The sequence below is a fragment of the Aythya ferina genome (genome assembly GCF_964211825.1).
Source record: "Aythya ferina genome assembly, chromosome: 1".
In the NCBI taxonomy this organism is placed as follows: domain Eukaryota; kingdom Metazoa; phylum Chordata; class Aves; order Anseriformes; family Anatidae; genus Aythya; species Aythya ferina.
In genome coordinates this window covers 72784972-72798921 of record NC_140296.1, presented here as the reverse complement: position 1 = coordinate 72798921, position 13950 = coordinate 72784972, and the positions used below count along the sequence as shown (strand labels likewise).

The 13950-nt window shown below is 38.7% G+C and overlaps 1 long non-coding RNA gene across 2 annotated transcripts; it reads left to right on the top strand.

The window, feature by feature from the left end:
* Positions 1 to 5314: 5314 nt before the first annotated feature.
* LOC311430100 lies at positions 5315 to 12159 on the top strand. Of its 2 annotated transcripts, none has more exons than XR_014688562.1 (4): positions 5315 to 5486; positions 6056 to 6115; positions 9190 to 10151; positions 11101 to 12159. It is a non-coding gene; the product is annotated as an uncharacterized lncRNA (long non-coding RNA). The 2 variants fall into 2 exon arrangements; XR_014688563.1 differs by having other exon boundaries at positions 9190 to 10330.
* The last annotated feature ends 1791 nt before the right edge of the window (positions 12160 to 13950 follow it).

The following is a 13950-nucleotide window of genomic DNA, read 5'->3' as shown; positions in this document are numbered from 1 at the left end:
AAAAGAAACATCACCAGGGCAGCTGACCTAAACCAACCAAAGGGATATTCCATACCATATGATGTCACACTCAGCAATAAAAGGTGGAAACAAGAAGAAGAGGGGAGGGGTGGGCTCGTGTTGTGAAAACGTTGGTCTTCCTCCCAAACACCGACTACAAGCGTTAAGGCCCTCCTTCAGGGACGTGATCAAACATCACTCATATATGGGAATTAGAGAGTAATTTCTTTCTTCCGCACTTCCACATAGCTTTCTTTTTTTTTTTTTTTTTTTTTTTTTTCCCTTTCCCCCTCCCTTTTCCCTTTTCCCCTTTCCTCTTTTTTTTTTTTTTTTTTTGTCCCTTTAGTTAAATTGTTTAGCTAATAATAATTTTTCCTTAATATTTTTTTTTCCTTTAATTAAATTATCCTTATCTCAACCTGCGAGTTGTTCTTTACTTCTTCCTCTCCTTATCTAGGGAGGGGAAGTGAGAAAGCGGTTGTGGTGTTTAGCTGCTGAGCACAGTAAAACCACAACATCCATTAGAAATATGCTGAAGGGATCAGAAGCATGAGTAGTATTCTCCTCAGTCCTCCCCATTGGAGACTGGGACACAAAGAAGAGGCAGCACACAGGTCAGGTGAATGATTGTCTGTGTAGCTGGTGCCATGATTAATATTTCATGTTTTATGATCTTGGGAGTGCTTTTAAGAGACCAGGCATGCTGACACAGGATGGGGTACACCTGACCAAGTGGAGCAAGAGTGTCTTGGGCAGCAAGCTGGCTGGATTTATTAACTGGGCTTTAAACTAGATTCAGTGGGGGAAAGGGATGTACCTGTAAGTGACTCAAAAGAACTCCTGAATGCCAATACTTTAAAAAAGAGCAGGGAAACACCTGTGAATCATCCCATAGAAATCAGAAAGGACTCCTCAAAAAAGGTGTTATGGCCTATAGCCCAGCTGAAGTGCCTCTACACCAATGGACACAGCATAGGAAAGAAGCAGGAGGAGTTGGAAGCCACAATGCAATTAGAATACTATGATCTAATTGCTGTCACGGAAACGAGGTGGGATGAATCACACAGCTGGAACATTGGAATAGAGGGCTACAAGCTTTACAGGAGAGACAGACAGGGAAGGAAGGGTGGAGGTGTTGCCTTCTATGTTAAGAAACTGATAGACTGTGAAAAGTTCCCTCTAAGAAAGAGTCAAGACCAGGTTGAGAGACTGTGGGTAAAAATTAAGGACCAGACATCTTGTAGTTATGGTCTCTTATAGCCCACCCAGTCAAGGGGAGCCTGTTGATGAAGATTGAAGGATAGCCAATGTCACTCTGGTCTTCAAGAAGGGCAGGAAGGAGGATCCAGGAAACTACAGGCCAGTCAGTCTCACCTCTGTCCCTGGAAAGGTGTTGGAACAGCTTGTTCTGGATTCCATCTCCAAGCAACTGGAAGAGAAGAAGGTTATGAGGAGTAGTCAGCATGGATTCACCAAGGGAAAGTCGTTCTCAGCCAACCTCATTGCCTTCTATGGTGGTATCACCAGCTGGGTAGATGAGGGGAGAGCGGTGGATGTTGTCTACCTTGACTTTAGCAAGGTTTTTGATACTGTCTCCCATGACATCCTGATAGCAAAGCTGAGAAAGTGTGGGTTAGAGGAGTGGACAGTAAGGTGGGTTGAGAACTGGCTGACTGGCCAAGCTCAGAGGGTGGTGATCAGCGGCACAGAGTCTGGCTGGAGACCTGTGACTAGTGGTGTTCCCCAGGGGTTGGGGCTGGGTCCGGTCTTGTTCAACATCTTCATTGACGACCTTGATGAGGGAATAGTGTTTGCCCTCAGCAAGTACGCCAATGACACAAAGCTGGGAGGAGTGGCTGACATGCCAGAAGGCTATGCTGCCATTCAGTGAGACCTGGACAGGCTAGAGAGATGGGTAGGAAGAAAGCAAATGAGATTTAATAAGAGCAAGTGTAGAGTCCTGCACCTGGGAAGGAACAACCACATGTATCAGTACAGGATGGGAGATGACCTGCTGGAGAGGAGGTCTGAGGAGAAGGAGCTGGGGGTTCTGGTGGACGACAGGTTGACCATGAGCCAGCACTGTGCCCTTGTGGCCAAGAGGGCTAATGGGATCCTGGCATGCATTAAAAGGAGCTTGGCCAGCAGGTCAAGGGAGGTAGTCCTCCCCCTCTACTCTGCCCTGGTCAGGCCTCACCTGGAGTACTGCGTCCAGTTCTGGGCTCCCCAGTACAAAAAAAGACAGGGATCTCCTGGAAAGAGTCCAGCGGAGGGCCACAAAGATGATAAGGGGCCTGGAGCATCTTCCCTATGAGGAAAGGCTGAGAGACTTGGGTCTGTTCAGCCTGGAGAAAAGAAGACTGAGAGGGGATCTCATCAATGTGTATAAATACCTGAGGTGTGGGAGACAGAGGGATTTGGCCAACCTCTTTTCAGTGGTTTGGGGGGATAGGACAAGGGGCAATGGCCACAAAATAGAGCACAGGAAGTTCCGCACCAACATGCAAAAGAACTTCTTCACGGTGAGGGTGACCAAGAACTGGAACAGGCTGCCCAAGGAGGTTGTGGAGTCTCCTTCCTTGGAGATATTCAAGGCCTGTCTGGACGCCTACCTGGGCAGCCTGCTTTAAGGAACCTGTTTTGTCAGGGGGGTTGGACCCAATGATCTTTCGAGGTCCCTTCCAACCCCTACAGTTCTGTGATTCTGCGATTCTGCAATTCTGTGATCCTGTGAACTCATTAGGAGCAGCCCTGTGGAGAGACTTGGGGGTTCTGGTAGACAGAAGGCTCAGCATGAGCCAGCAGCTTCTGCTTGCATCCCAGAAGGCCATCTCAATCGTGGGCAGCATCTAAAGAGGAGTGGCCATCAGGTCAAAGGAGTTGATTGTACCCTTCTGCTCTGCCCTTATGAGGCTTGACCTGGAGTACTTTGTACAGCTTTGGGGTCCACGGCACAAGAAGGATGTGGACTTGTTTGAATGAGTCCAGAAGATGGCTACAAAGACAACCAGGGGGCTGGAGAACCTCTCCCATGAGGAAAGGCTGAGAGAGCTGGGGATGTTCAGACTGGAGAAGGGAAGGCTCTGGGGAGACCTCATTGGAGCCTCTCAGTACATCAAAGTGTCTTATAAAAAGAATGGAGAAGGACTCTTTACTCAGGTAGATAATGACAGGACAAGGGGATCTTAAACTAAAAGAGGATAGATTTACACTAGACATTAGGAGGAAATTCTTCACTGTAAGGGCAGTGAGACACTGGAACAGGTTGCCCAGAGAAGCTGTGGATGCCCCATCCCTCGAGGTTTTTCAAGGCCAAGCTGGATGGGGCCTTGGCCAATCTAATCTAGTGTGTGGCATCCCTGTCTATGGCACATGGGTTGGAGTTAGATGATCTTTAAGGGCCCTTCCAGTCCATGACATTCTATGATTAAACACTATTATTTTCCTTGAAAGCATTGTAAATTTCCCATCCTGGGAGACTTTTAAAAGCAGTTTAGTCAGATATCTGTCATAGGCAGTGAACATCCTTGTTCAAGGAGGAGAGGAACTTGAGAAATCTTGGGGGTTCCTTCAACATCTAAATTTCTACTTTTATATACATATATATATATATATATAAGTGTAAAATGCTAACTATCAGAAGGACTGTAGTAAATACTAATTTAATGAATTGGGAAAAGGCTTTCAAATTTTAATCTAAGCCTTTGTTATGTACTCTTTATGATAATCTGTGAGAAATTCTTAATGATCGGGTAAATGGCAGATAGGTACTCATAACAGATATGTCCAATTTAACTACATTTTTATTGTGGAGATCTCATACAGAGATTTCTAGAAGCAGTTATAGCATAGAAGCAGGATCGCTTTATTATTCAAATAATAACAGTTTTTAAAGGCACCTCCCATCAGATCATTCACAGAGTTGCACAGATCAGAAATAAAGGACTAGCAGGCCTTTAGGTATGTATTTTACCCAACCTGGCTTTCATTTATCAATACATAGAAATCATTCAGAAAGGAACACTCACCATATTTCAATATAACCAACTAATATAAAAATTTCCTCAAAACCTGTGCACATCTGCCTTGTACTTTTACTGTTAGTCATGTGATGTAACAGAGTATTCTCTCTCTTTCATTGTTTGCAACTTGACCGTAGTGTACTCTGAGTGATGAAATGTGGTGTAAGTCCTTGCAGAAAGCATTTAACACCCCGTTAATAATCCCCCAAAGAAATATTCCCTGGAAAAGATAAACAATACAACAGGAGACATTGCACACTTTAAGTAGATCATGGAGTATTATCGAGGATATAGTTTGTGGTAAAAATCATGGCTTGTCTGTTGCCATATCTTGATGTATAAAGTTGAAGATTGGTTTGTGTGTCCTAAAGGTTTGTGTCATTTTTCAACTACTCCCATTTTCCTAACAAAAGATACTGTTTTTCTCTGCAAGCCTTTTCTTGCTGATTCAGTGCAGTAACACTAACACTGAAGTATTAGTTAGCATAAATGTTAGTAACTTTGATAAACAACTGTATTAGAATAGTCTTACATGGCTGAAGTGCCATCCCCACCTCTTTTGTTGGTCTCATGTTAGGTTTCAAAGGTGATGTAATGGAGAGCCAGAGAGTGCAATAGAGAGAGGGAGGGGGGTGTAACTGAGGACATTCCTCTCATGTTTCTTCCCTTCCCATAGGCAAGACCCATTGTCACTTTTCAAACGGTGAGAGTGATGCATCTGACACCTGGCATAATGTGATGGGGAAGATGTTATGACATTGGACTGCAGCTGTGTACCACCTGCTAAGCACCTCTTTGAGTGTAGGTCCTCCATAAAGGGAAATATATGTTGGTAAGAGTACCGTACTATAGTTTCATCCCAACTCCATGATCCTATTTGTTAAGCACAGCTGGTCATAATATCAAAACATTTATGTGTTAGCAATGCCTGGTGTGTCAGATCACCAAGTGAGATAGAGGTATAAATATGTGATGTCTCTCAGCTGCTGGGGACCAGAGACGGGAGCCAACACTATAAGTCTTAACACAGGTGTGGGAGTAGGATGACATGAGATGGATAGTTAGATTACAAAATTAAAAGAATAAGTGGTGCTGTCACATGTAGTTGCCTTCTGTTGTACATTGTGTCACTCAAAGCACACCTGGCATCACAGGCATATTCCCTAACCCCTGAATTAACAACACATGCACCAGCTTCACAGTTAACTTTGCTCCCAGCGGCATTTATAAATCAAGGCTCTGAGTTAAAGCTTTTTTTTTTTTCTTTTTTCTTTTCTTGGTTCTACCACAAATGCTAAAGGTGATGAGTCACTATATTGTTCTACTAAGAACTGCTCTGTGCAGCTCTGAAAAATTATGATAATAGACAAAGTGAGCAACATTTTCACTAACCTTTAGTTACTAACCTGGGGAAGGAGACCTGATAATGAAGGATAACAAATGCATGCAACTACTATAGAGCAGGCAAGTAAAACAAACTCCTGAAATCAATATGAAAGTACCTGGATCCCTAATTGTATACAAAAAGAAGTTTATTAAGTGCTTCATTTTGTTTAGATGAAATGAGCCTGGGAACTGCTAAGGAAATTGAAAGTCTGAGTATTATGAAAGCAAAGAAAAAACAAGTGGGTCATAGATATTTCTTATAAGGGTACTTTTCTTATATAAAATTGAGGTTCACATTTAATACTGTTGTTGTTGTGTTTTGTTTTGTTTTTGTTGTTGTTGTTTTTTTTGTTTTGTTTTTTTTTAAACAAACACATTGATGAAGTTTTGTCATATTGTGAGCAACAGGTCATTAGCATGTTCAGGTATTTTTAAAAATCCTACTAGTAACTTGTTTGAAATCTGAAGAAAAGTCTCACTAGGCAGTTGTAGTGACAGTATTACTTTACTGTTATTACAGTTTTAATGGAAGAGGTGTGTACGTAATTACTAAAAAAAACTGCAACAGGCATATTAACATAACACATTTTAAGTAAAGTATTGTAACCTGCAACATTGAAATAATACATATTTCTAATCATCTCTAGTTCTCACATCTGTAATGTGTTTGGGGAGTGGAGCAAAAGGATTGCTTACAAGGCAGTCAGGTAGGGTGAGGTGACATGGTTTATTAGGTTGCTATTACCACCAAAAAAAAGTATATTAAAAAATAATAATAATAATAATAATTCTGCTCTCCTAGATCCTTTACACCACTTCTTTTGTTAATATGGGCTTTCTCCAAGTCGGTTCCATGCAATTCAAAACATTTTAATTGTTTTGGTAAAGAACTAATCCTGAAAAATTGAAAAAATAAAAATAAAGAGGAAGAGAAAAAATGAAAACATTTATGATTTCCAAAGTTTCTGTCTGGTAAGTGGAGCCGAACCAGCTCATCTAGGAATGGTAACTACTGAAATGTGCACATGCAAGAAAGAAAATACATGATATAGAATGAAGCCTGAAAGCAGAAAAACCTCTTCCAACAGCCATGAAATATTATTCTTACCCTGATGTTTCATCAGAACTTGCCCTGTGAGTAACTGAAAAAAAATCATTAAACCTCATATAGTGAGGTTTTAGTATTGTATCAAAGTTTTTCAACATTTTCTTTTGTATAGTCTAGCAAATGTTTTCATGCAGCATATGTTAAGTGTGTATTTATAGTCATAGGTAGCGATCCTGACCTGAAGACCACCATACACAGAGGAGCTGATGGTCCATATCACTGTTAGCCTGAGCGCAAGCACCCTGTCCATGCATAGTGTGGCTTTCAGGCCTGTGTTTTGATGCATGTGTCCTTTGGCCACAGGATGAACTTGGCCAGTTAATCCAGCTGGAACCAACAGGCAACTCCCACTTGTCTTGGTGATTATACTACCAGCGTGGTCTTGCCTTTATATAACAGTACAGCAAAGGTTCCTGTGCAGATGTCTTCATTTGACAGTAAAATTGATGAAAGATTGTTTTCTTTTTAAATATAGCTCTAATGGCCAAAATGGGGCAACCATACCTGGGATGGGCACTGCATAGCATGCTGTGCCCTGATTAGAGGCACTGCACAATGCAGAGTTTCCAGCATATGAAAGGATATGAGGTTATCTATACTACCATTTCTTTATAGTGCAGTAAATGCCATTTTAAGCTATACTTGACAGAGTGCCTTTCTCATTGGGATCATAATGAACCAGTACCTCTTGGTGTAAAGCACCATGTATTCATTCCTCTTGATAGCATGAAAGCTGTACAGTCTAATGATCATTCTGGTTTATCTTCATAAACGGCAGAGTTGGTAAGAAAGATAACAGGTAAATTATGTTTTACAATAGTTTTCACTTTTTTTTTTTTTTTTTTTTCCAAAACAAGTCTTGATTCTGTATTCTCTAGACTTTTAACAAGGAACTCTTTGAACACAATTATTAAGTTTTCAAAAGCAAGAGGAAATCATGCAGATTTTTCCCTGTATTGTGGATGACTTGAAGACTTGCCTCCAATTAGACCGTTTCTCATAAATACACAGCGTTTCTCATAAACTTGCAGAAAAAAGGAAAAAGAATGAATGTATACCCTAGTCACTGAAATACATTGAGCACCCAACTGTGTTTAATAACAGAAAACAAGCTAAAAGTACTGAAAAGTGTCTGGGAAAAAAAAAAATAAATCCTTTTCTCCTCACTAATGAACATCTTGAGTACCCTAGGAAGTACTGTAAGAGATACTAAGAACAAGTCTGTTTGGCCCTGTGAACTTATACTGTATGTCATGCTGTTTCCTTAATCATTGTGTTTTTCCTCACATAAATTGTCTCTTGCTGTGCTGATAGAAAGGGTTAAAGGGTTGCAAAGAGTTAAACGGAGAGGAAACATGAGGTGGGACTCTGGGTATATGTCCCTACAGCATCAAATTCATCTGCAATAAAAGATTTTCAGGACTAACTTTTGATTTTCTTTGTTGTGATCTTTTCCAGTATTTCAGACTTCATTTTATGTGTATTTAGGCTATGTGGTTTCAAGCCTTTAAAACAAAATGTATCCTGTTATAACAACATTCAGTTCCATTCTTAAGTTGTTGGGCAACATTTAGCTGTTTTCAGTTTATCCAGTTCAACTTTTAGAAAAGAACTACTATTAGAGTAAAAATAGTCCTGTTGATTCATACAGTATGTCAGTGAAGCTAAGGAAGATTCCCAGCTCATTTGAGGAAAAAGAAAAAAAAAAAAAGGTTTTTTATATAATCACAAACAGAGATACTGAAAGGCTTTGAAAGACTTAATATTTGTTAAGAGGACCGGAAGACTACTTTTTTTTTTTTTTTTTTTTTTTCCTCCTCTCTCTGAATTTCTGATTAACCTCATGTAAAACAAGAAAATACATACATACATAACATATGTGTAACTACATACAAAAATATAGGAAGGAAAAATAACTCAATCATGGGAGACTTGCTTAGCAAAGATTGGTTTGAGCCTTTCCTGCACAGAGATTTCTTCATGTTTGATGACATATCCCAGAAGTTAAATTCAAGTAATGGGTATTAGAATTATACTTTCTGACACAGTATGGGTTTCCACTAAAGAGAGGAAAGCAAAAAATTAGCAGTAATTAGAGATGTCAGACTATCTCTGAGAGCAAAATGTAGCTCAGAGTAACTTTTCATACTGAGATGTATTGACAACATTCTGGGTTTTGCCAACCTTACTATGCTTCAGTAGAAATTATTTAATTGAAGTTGATAAACCTTGAAGTTGATATATCTTCAAACATTTCAGCTGATACAGTTGAAGGGAGAAGGGGGGGGGAAGGAGTGGGAATGGGGGAGAGAAGTAACAAAAAATTGACTCACTCCAAAAGTAATCTGATGTCATGACATTCAGCATGTATGATATCCTGCTTTCATTCTTTACCCAGGAAAAAAATGTCCTAATAGAATCATTAGGCTTATTCCATTACATCATTTTAATCATAAATTATGGGCACCATTCTATATTTATACTTCTTTAAAGGCCCAGATCTCATTATCTGTATAAGTGTTTGCCTGATCTGCTCTCTTTCTTTAGATATGTGTGTGTGTGTGTACTTTGTGTTTTTGTATTTGTGCATTCTTTCTGTATATACTTGCATATATATACATGTACTTACATATTTTTTATGTATACTCTACCATTCCTATGTGGATAAATTAGGAGGACGAATTGTAGAGATACACTGCAGATATCCAAAGAAAGTTTGAACAAATTTATTTGACCTGAGAAGGAGAAGAAACAAAACAAAACAAAAAACACTTGACTGGAAGGCACAAAGTACAGAAGAGTCCTGAAGAAAGAAATCTCAGATTTCAGGAAGATCAGCCAGAGCTCTGACAAGTGAAAAAACCACACCTGCCTCAGGCTAGTTGAGAGACTGTTTTTGATGATTTTGGAAGTATCTTGATATTTCACCTCACTCAGGCTCAGTTACTGCCTTCCCTGGCAAAGGAGTATCTTCTAGCTTATCTTTGAATAGACGCTCTTCATTCCTTTCAGCCACCTTGACTTGTTTTGGAAACTTATGGCCCAGCTGCAGATACTGCAGTGAAAACAGCAAATTTTGCACTGCTTTGATCATCTCAGGAAAACTGTCAGCCCTGGAAGTCCTCTATCTTATATTCTGCCAGCATGATCCAGAGAAGATGTTGGCAGCAACACTGCTGGTGTTACATGAATGAGATTTACAGTCTACATAGAGAAAAGAGATTTTAAAAAAACCAGCTTGATTGTCCTTGGATTAGTAATAAAACAAATGACCTGGTGAGGATCACACTGTATTTTTTAAAAAGTATTGATGACGTTTATAGTTGATTGTATTCTGGGTCTTGCTATGTTTCTCTTAAAAATGCAAAGCTCCTCAAAAATTTTTTTCAAGACTGCCAAAAACTATATCTAGCACAGCAAGAGAGAAACACTGTCTGTTAAATGCAAGCACCCTTGGCTGATGGTGAATATTTATACAGCACTTCCTATTTAACTTTTCGCTCTGCTTTTGCAATAATCTGCAAGACATGCTGAGAAAGATAACAAGCAAGATTACATGCTACAACAGACAAGACATGCAGAAGTCATCAAAAGAATTATTGCTGTTGTAACAGGCTGATAAAGAATAGGGACAAGTGAGTAAATACTAGTTTGTTTTATGTTGGTGTAATCCTGTTGACTTCTGTTGAAAATAAGGAAAGATTTTGGCCTGTGATCTCAGCTGATGTATAAACACGCCACACTCAAACCTTGACCACAAGTCTTCCGTGAAGAAAAATTAAGATTCAGAAACCTAAGGACTTTTAGATACAAGGTAGAAAGATTATTTATTTATTTATTTATTAGGTTTCTTTTTAACATGATTATTAAATAGTTGAAACTGTCTCCCTAGTTTTTAGTACAGGAAACATAAAACAGTCATTATGTTTGGTACCCATTTATTTTGAAATCACAGGACAGTAGCTCACTTTTTTTTTTTTTTTTTTTAAGTATCTTTCTTTCTTTCTTATTTTTTTTTTTTTTTTTTAAGAATTGTAGGTTGAAACCAAGTATTGAAATTGTAGGAAAAAAAATACAAGAAAAGAGAGACTAGAGTACAATGTAAATGAGAATAGCACCAGAAAACACTGAATTGTTTCAATAAAGCTGAACTAAAGATCTTTAATTTTCAAGCTATTTTTTCACATTACTACTTCAAAAGTGAAATACCTAAGTGACCTGTACTTGCCAGTGTCTGATTATTTTATTTACATATGTTCATCAGATTAGAACAAATCTCAGACTGAATCTTATTTCTACATTAGCTGTGTGAGGAGTCTGAAAGAGTTTGTGTATGAAAGTGTCAAATAAGTAATCCAGTAACTGTAGCATTTTATTTTTACTTTTATTTTTTTTGCATAGAGGTGTTATACTATAGGCATACCAAGAAGTAATGTCTAAACTTAGATTGCCTAACATTTTCCATTGAAAGCATCAGTTTATACGTTTAGTATGTTGTTAAACTAATTGTTTGGGTTGAAACTTGCCCTTTGCTTTAGACTCAGTATGTGTGTTTTTATTTTGTTTCTTTGTAATTCTTACAAGGTTGTACTGAAAGTGGCTAAGTTGTTTCAAAACTGAAGTAAAGGAAACAATATCTGCCAATATTACAAACATTTTCCAACTATTTCATTGAAGCATTTGGTGAAGACTATGATGTTTAGAAGAACGCAATTCTGGGATCAAAGAGTCATAGAATAAGCCAAGTTGGAAGGAACCGACGAGGATCATCAAGTCCAACTCCAAAGAGGTGTATTCTGTTTTACACCCTAACATAAATTGGCTCCTTTTCACCCGACATGATGTGACTAAGGGGAGCAAAAACATCACATTGGTTAATATGACCCCCTGCAAGAAAATTCTGTGATCTAAATTCTCAGTGGTGCCCCCACATCCTGTCAGGATTCCAAACTCCAACTTGGGGAACAAGAACCTAAAATTAAGTTGCCACATGTACAGATGTTTAGCATCTTTCAAAATAGGCTGGGCCTCTTCAGTGTGCCCAGATAAACCTCAAGTTAAATTCAATAATGACTTGACCTGCTTGTAAAGTATTGCAAATTTTGAAAATGCTGAACTAGATTATACAGAAAGGAAAAAAATACACATGGGAAATCAAGATGAACCCGTGATGCCACAGGAATGTGCTTCTTAAATTACTTGTTTTTTATGAATATTCATAAAACCTTATATTCAAATCAACATCGAGTATGTTGCTGGTTAAGAAATCACCATGTAAAAAATCAAATGAAAATCTAAGTAAAACAGAGACATAAAGTACCAGAAGACCATAACCTCAAGAAAATGTGTCCCACATCTACATGGGAATTAAGATATGTCATTCAATAATTCTATTTAGAACCTGAACCTGGGAAAGCAAGAAGATGACATAGAGGCTTCAGGTTTTGAAGTAGTGTGCTAATTAATTGTAAATTGGTAAGGCCATATTGTAAAATTCTGGGTGAGCATGACATGCCCAGAGAGCTTACTTTCAGATATCATCTGAGAAATAATTAACTTGGCAGAATAGCTCTTTTAGATGACTCTCCTTTCAGGAAAATGCAACGAAATATGTGGCTCTTGAATCCTTTCTCTCCAGATTGATTTCCAGTGGGAATGAGGGCTTGGAAATGAAGTAGAACTGCTAGAGTGATCAAATTTCTCCTGCTTTGTAATAAAATTTCCAACTGAAAAAAGAACATGCTGTCTAGACTTACCTGCTGGGATTTGCTGCAGTGAAAACATATTCTTGGTCTCCCAGTTCAGACATCTGTCAGGACATGTCAGGGATCTCTGCAAAATCATATACCAAGGCATCCTTTTTATTTAAGTAATAATGAAATGGGAAGGAAAGAGGAAGGGAAGGAAAAGGAAAGAAAAAGGAAAGGAAGGGGAGGGGAGGGAAAAAGAAAGGGGAGGGGAAAGGGGAGGGAAGGGAAGGGAAGGGAAGGGAAGGGAAGGGAAGGGAAGGGAAGGGAAGGGAAGGGAAGGGAAGGGAAGGGAAGGGAAGGGAAGGGAAGGGAAGGGAAGGGAAGGGAAGGGAAGGGAAGGGAAGGGAAGGGAAGGGAAGGGAAGGGAAGGGAAGGGAAGGGAAGGGAAGGGAAGGGAAGGGAAGGGAAGGGAAGGGAAGGGAATATGGAGCAGAAAGATGGCTGATGTTCCAATATCTTGCCTTCCTATGAATACATGGTACTAACAGGGTATGCACCCAGATATGGCAGTTTGGAAGCTTTTTTGGGCTCAGGAATATAAATACAAATGTTCATCGTCAAACACTCAGAATAAAACATTTTGCTTTAGAAACTCTCCAGGCTCTTCTTTTTCTCTTTTGATAAGATAAGGCCTGCTCAGCTGACAGGCAAACGTAATAGGACAGGAAGGATATCTGCTTCAAAAGATTAAGTTGACTAGGTGATGACTGCAGTAGTAGCCATACATTTGCTTTCCTTTCTTTCAAGATTGTCTGCAGGGAAACCTAGCTGGAATTTAACAGACATTTACTTACAGTGTAAAAGTAGTATGTGTGTTGTACTCCCAGAGTACATACTTCATTGTCTAAGCTACAAGATGGACATATCTCAGATGAAAAAAAATGAAAAGTCTATTAATCTACAGTTAGATAATTGTGTCCTTTTTTTTGGAGGTGCTTTATACAGTTGCATTTGATCAAAGTGAAATGATATGTCTGTAAATACTTCTGTATGGCAAAAGAATGATTAATATTTCACTTTGTATAAAGATTCTTTAATACTAGAGGAGTATGATATGCTTTTCCAAAATAAAGCATCCCTAAAACAGAACTGACTAGTATTTGCTAGCAAAGAGAAAAAAAATGGAAAATAACTCATGAGTATATTAGCAGAGTACATCAGTAATCACTGCCTTTGATTAACTTCTATTCTAGACTTTTTATTTAGTCATGGTATTGCCAGTGCTTCTTGTTTATTTTTCCTTGCTTTGTTACTTTTTCTTATATTTCAAAATCTGCTTCTGCAGGGTAGTAATTATGAACAAGATGTTATAATGATTTATACTGGCATCACTGACATTATATTGGCATTATATCATCTCACTCCTCATTTCCAGAACTCAACCTCAGGAATGTGGGTACCCAAAAGAGTCATATCAAGACCTCAGGAAAAGTTTTTGTGCTTAACATATTTAATTTGTTTTGTCTATGTTAGTTGGCCTCATAATAATTATTTTCTCCATTTCTCCAAAACTTGTCTTGCTTTTGCCAATAGACCATAATTGCTACAACACCATTCTCTTAAACACTCACTGGACAAAATATATACAGTTTGGGTTAATAAGAGGATAACTCATATTAACTGGGGAAAAAATTAAACACTCCTGTTTAAGCCTGACACATTCTTTACAAAATTCTCAGTACAC